This window comes from Aphis gossypii, chromosome 3 (assembly GCF_020184175.1).
Source record: "Aphis gossypii isolate Hap1 chromosome 3, ASM2018417v2, whole genome shotgun sequence".
NCBI lineage: Eukaryota > Metazoa > Arthropoda > Insecta > Hemiptera > Aphididae > Aphis > Aphis gossypii.
This window is the reverse complement of record NC_065532.1, coordinates 21,698,070-21,704,016: the sequence shown is the minus strand read 5'-3', so window position 1 is coordinate 21,704,016 and position 5,947 is coordinate 21,698,070. Positions and strand designations below refer to the sequence as shown.

Below are 5,947 nucleotides of genomic sequence, written 5' to 3'. Positions count from 1 at the left end.
GGATTTTCGCTCACACATCGAATCTTCGTGTTGTAGGGTACTAAAAGTACTAGGATTTGTGAAGCGAATAGCGTCCGAATTCAAGCTCAAATCTTCGTTAAAAGTTCTCTATTGCTCCTTAGTTAGATCTATTGTAGAATATGGCTCCGTGATATGGGACCCACATACAACCTCTAGCTCCCTCCAACTAGAGCGTGTGCAAAGACGCTTCTTATCATTCGCTGCCTATGTACTTAAGATAGATCATGTCCCTCATGACTACTTCCCGGTGCTCACTGAACTACACCTAACTTCACTAGTTGACAGAAGAGTAACTGCTAATCTATCTTTTTTACGAAAGCTCTTGGATGGATCAATTGATGCCCCCACTCTTCTCTCCAGCATCAATTTTAAAGTACCACAGCGTTCCCTTCGTTCTTCTACAACCTTCTCCATCCCAAATTGTTCTACTAACTATGGCCGGAATAATCCTATACATCGTATGATGCGCATAGCTAATGAACAACCATCTTTCCCAACATAAACTATTATTATTATTATTATTACTGTTATTTACTGTTCTATGATCTTTTGTATCATGAAAATTTAATTATTAATTTTTATATATGTATTTAAATGTAAATTTATAACTTATTGTACACTTGTATGTAATTGGGCTCTGCCCGTAATGTTTGAAAATAAATAAATAAATACATAGAACTCTATGCCCACAAGGAACAAGTGCATGCAACCTTGGGGCCACTCTGCAGACCACACAAATATTCTCTTCATCTTATCCTTGTGGGTAAAGTTCTAAAAAATTTTCCGGTACTTGCACAAATGGAATTTCTACTTCATCGTCGGAATCATTATGAAAATCCTACCATATATTCATTTCTGCGTCCTCTGGGATAATAAAACCTGGGTCTTCTTCATCTAGAAATTATACATTATAATAAATAATAATTGCGTTTTAATTCAAGAATCATTAAAAGTAGATATGTAATGATATTGTATTTAGTATCATATAATTATAATAATAAAAGATTTATGTGATAATTAGATAAAAAAATATGTTTTATACTTACATTCCATAGGTATTATCTTCAACAATGTTGACAATACAACCAGCTTCTGCAACAACAAGGGATTGTGGATCTACTATGTCATCTATGAGAGGGACATTGACCTCAGCAGCCTGTAATGGGACATCTAAAGGCATACTCCCTAGTTCCCGCTCTTCATCGGAACCTAGTATTATTATAATAATTTATATATTTATTGTTATACAAATTAATAAATTATTATTATTATAAAGAAAAGTAAGTATATAATATTGATAGACTTTGTTAAATAATAAGTAGTCTATAATAGAATTGTAGGTAAAACTTTTTGCTACCCTAAGAATTATTAAAAGGTCTTGTACACATACTTTGAATTTCATCTCTCTAATTTAGCCTTCTTTCCAAATATCCATCGGTAGTATGAGAGCACTGTACTAAAAATTCTTGCACTGAAATTGCTCCAGTGGCTAATAAAGCCGAGGAATTTTTGATTCTTATAGAATTCAATATGAATTTGGTTTTAATTCCTCTGGTTGTTTGCAAACATCCAGCTAATTGCTGAACAACAATATGTTGTTTCAACACAATATTGTTTAGGTGTTCTATAGCCAATAAGTTATTTTTAAATAATTATTATGATAACCTTTTTCATGGTCGGTCTTAGGGAACTATGCGCCCTGGGCAAGGAAAATTAATGCCCCTTCTAGTGCAGCGGTTCTCAAATTTCCCAAATTTGTACGTACCACCTGACCATTTTTTTGCTTTTTGTTTTTTTTTTTTGCTTATTAATAATAATGTATAGGTTTATGTTTTTTATGAAGTGAAATTAGGAAATTCACAAACTAATTGATACCTGAACTCGAAGGTGCCCTGGGAGATCGCCCAGATCCACCCACCCCCTTTTTTTTTTGTGGCATCGCAACATAGAGACCGAACTGTTTGCACATTACTTGATCCACCCCTAAGACCGGCCCTGAGTCCTTTTTAATTAAAAACTTAACCTATACCTACTGTTCTTAAACTACAATAAAGAAAAATAGTATTTCCAATAAATAAGTATTATAATACTTAGTCAGCATATAAGTGAATAGTAATATTTATAAAGTATTAGTGAAATTATTTTAACTTAAACATTTTAAATATTCTATTTATAAATATTGTATGTATTAACTTAAATGGACATTGTGTTGTATAATATTATTATATTTAATAGATTCAAAAAATGTTATGTATAGAAATTCAATTATTCAAATAATAATTTTTAATCTTGTAGTATTATAGTAAATTATAAAAGTTATTTATATTATTAAGTATCACATTAAATTAACTACTTTTGTATGTTTAGTACTTTAAAATATAAATAAAAATTGTTAAAAATTTGAAGATTACATTAAATTTTAATAAGTACTTAAATATTTTTAAATATTAAAAATAAATCATTTCGTTTATTAACATATTCAGAGGGGCTAGTTTTTATTATTTTAAACTAGTTAATTAAATATGATATTAGGTATAATAAAAACTGTTTTTAATGACTCACCTAGAATTTTCCATAAGTTTGGATGCATCACTTGAAACGTTTGTTTCGAGGATGAATGGAAACTCTCAATATTATTGTTTGTACGGCGTGGTTGGTCGTAAACCGAAAAACATTCGGGACCCTTTCTTGTGATCCAAAAGCTATTTTAATTTCAATATTTTATATTTGAACAATAGGTACAATATTTTTTAATTATTTTTATATTTTACCTTGAAAAGTAAGTAAAAAATCTAGGCATCTGCACATGGTTGGCTTGGGCATAATTTTTTACTTCTTGATAGCTCTCTCTATTTCTTGATGTGGTAATAGGGCTAAGGCTGCCATCATTTTTAAGCACATTTTTGCTTGAATATTATTTTTTACATATGCTGTGTAGCCCAATTTTTTTATTTTCCTCTGTAAGCTCTAAAATGTTTTGTACAGTTTTTAATTAATATGTGAATTGAAATGAAACCTAACCCAATCATGAGGAGAAGTAAAAACTTTATTTTTTTTATTTAATGCACTAAATTATATGCTTTTCAGGTTTAATTTCAAGCTGATGAAGAGGTCTACGGTTATTATTTTTTAATATATTCAGATGATTCATTAGTTCTACCCAAATTCTTTCTACGTTATCCGTATAATACTATTAAAGGAAGTAAATTTAATTATCTAAAAGTATTGTATTTAAGTTCCTTTATTAACTAAAACTATTAGGAACATAGAGGGCCTATAAAAAGCCGAATATATTGTATGTTCCTAAAATTTGTGTTTGACTTAGTTGCCCAACAAGTTTTTATAAATCTTGATTTAACTAAATTATTATTTTTAAATATATTATGGTACAGAAGTAAACAGTACCTATGTAACATATTAAAAAATATGAGTTAATTGATTTTAGTTATTTCAAACCTGCACAAAATGGAACCAGCAGGACAATATTGTTGCTTCAGGATAGGTCTGTTGAAACGCGTTATGAAGTCCAGTTTCAAAGTCTATCATTACTGATGTGGGCCTTATATTTGGGAATATTGTTTTAAATTTCCTAAGCACTTTTCGGTATGCAACCTCAGTTTTAGTTTCCATCAATATAAAACAAATTAGGATGGACTAAAGTAAAACAACCAAGATCAATTAAATTAGTATATCAATATAATATTAAGAATAAAAATTGATTGTTCTCACATGGCTTTGCAGAATTAAGTGGATAATAAACAGCTGACGTCAATGTGACATAGATGGCACTACTTTGAATGTTCCATCTGCATGTAATTCTGTTGCACCTTGATTGACAACTGAATCAATTAATTTTTGACAAGCGAATATGACACTAAAATTGCCATTACCATCTACAATCCATTCTTAGTAAAATGGTTGATGATTACACTGATATCTATTGACCATATTCACCAAACAGAACAGTAAGTATCAATTTAATTTAATTTAATTTAAATATTTAGACCTAATCTGTTCATATTCAGGTCTAAATATTCTCCCAATTCCCTTAACGTTGATGGCAATGATGGAACCGCTTGTCTGCGAGCTTTGCGCATCAAAGATACGGCAGTTGGCCAAGAGTACAGCATAGCTGCATGTGGATTTCTATAAAATTTTATCATTGTATTTAATTAATTTATAATGATAAATCGAATCTATCGAATCGTGTTAAAAGTATGGATTTTAATTATTAAAAATTTTACCTGATGGATTCCTCGTCATAAATTAATTTTAATGGATCAGTTTCTAATTTAGCTTTGTCCAACAAAATGTTTCTAAACATTTTTTTTGTCTCATTAGAACTAAAATTCTTATCATTAGCATTATGGGTATGAGCTTTTTTAGGTATGATTGTACCATCTGCTAGTTTTATTATTGAGTTTTATACTTTTCTTATTGAATTACTTATACCAATTTAAGTAATATAATTAATAATTATGTCTGACCAAACCACAAATAGAACTAATTGTTGTGTATAAGGCTGTTCGTCAAGAGCTGACCGGGATAAAGATATATCATTTCATTTAATTTCAAAACAAGGTTCAAGAACTGTCAAAAGTGTAAACAAGCTTGGTATAGAGGAATTTTTCGACATAAGAAAGGCTTGGGATAAGATGTTAAAGTCTGGAAAAAAATTAACGAATGTCATGAAAGTATGCTCCAAACATTTTTTAAAAAACGATTACATACTACCATTTACCTAACACAATATATATATATATTTAATAACAATACATTTTCTTAATGTATGATTATTTTTTAAGATGTTCCATGTAAAAAAAGGCATTAAAGAAAAATGCAATACCCTCAAAAAATTTGCCATTGCAATTACCTGTAAATGCATATGTACAAAATAGAATTCAAAGAAAGAGAGATAGATACATATTGGAAGAAACACCATTAACTTCTGATTCTTTTTGTCAATCCAATGAAGAGAATATTATAATAGAAGCCAATGAAGAAAATCCTAAAATAGTAGAAGAAATAATTAGTGGTTTATCCCAACCTACTTCACATTTACAAACATGTAAATGTGACAAGAGTGTACAGGTAAAAAGTGGTGATTTTATTATTCCTTTTGTCAGTATATTTGACACAAGCTGTAAATTAAATACTGCAACTGGACTTCATTCTACTGAACTACTTGAAATAATTGTGTCTTTATATGACAAACATAATTGTACTAGAAGGTCCAGAAAATTAAGTTCTAAAGAAAGGATAATATTGATGTTTATGAAATTGAAGTTAGATGTTAGTTATGTAGTGCTTTCAATTTTATTTCGTTCCATTTCTTCACAAACTTGTAAGGATATTTTTCAAGAAACAATATTGTATTTATCATTGATTTTAAAACCAGCAATACCGTGGCCTTCAAAAGAAGAATGTTTGAAAAACATGCCTATATGTTTTAAATTATTCCAAGACACACAAATTATTATTGATTGCACTGAAATGGAAATTCCAAAACCTAAATGTCTTTGTTGTAGAATAAGAACATACTCACACTATAAAGGAGCATACTGTAAAATTTTTAACTGGTATTAGTCCTGGAGGTATTTTAATTTTCATAAGTAAAGCTTATGGAGGTCGAGTGTCAGACAAAGCAATATTTGAACAGTCAGATTTAATAAAAAAATTAATACCTGGGCAAGACGCCATAATGGTTGACAAGGGGTTTCTGATTGAAACTGAGACTAGTTTACATAATATTAAATTAATTAGACCACCATTTTTAAAGAAAAAGAAACAATTTTCTAAGGATGAAGCTACTACAAATGTTGCAATTGCATCAGCCAGAGTTCACATTGAGCGCAGTAATCAACGATTAAAAGTTTTCAAAATGTTATCAAATAAAATTCCCTGAAATTTAATGAATATTGTTCAT

At 29.5% G+C, this 5,947-nt stretch overlaps 1 pseudogene; it reads right to left on the bottom strand.

Moving 5' to 3' along the window:
- Nucleotides 1-859: 859 nt before the first annotated feature.
- LOC126551008 (uncharacterized) lies at nucleotides 860-5,721 on the bottom strand (annotated as a pseudogene).
- Nucleotides 5,722-5,947: the final 226 nt, after the last annotated feature.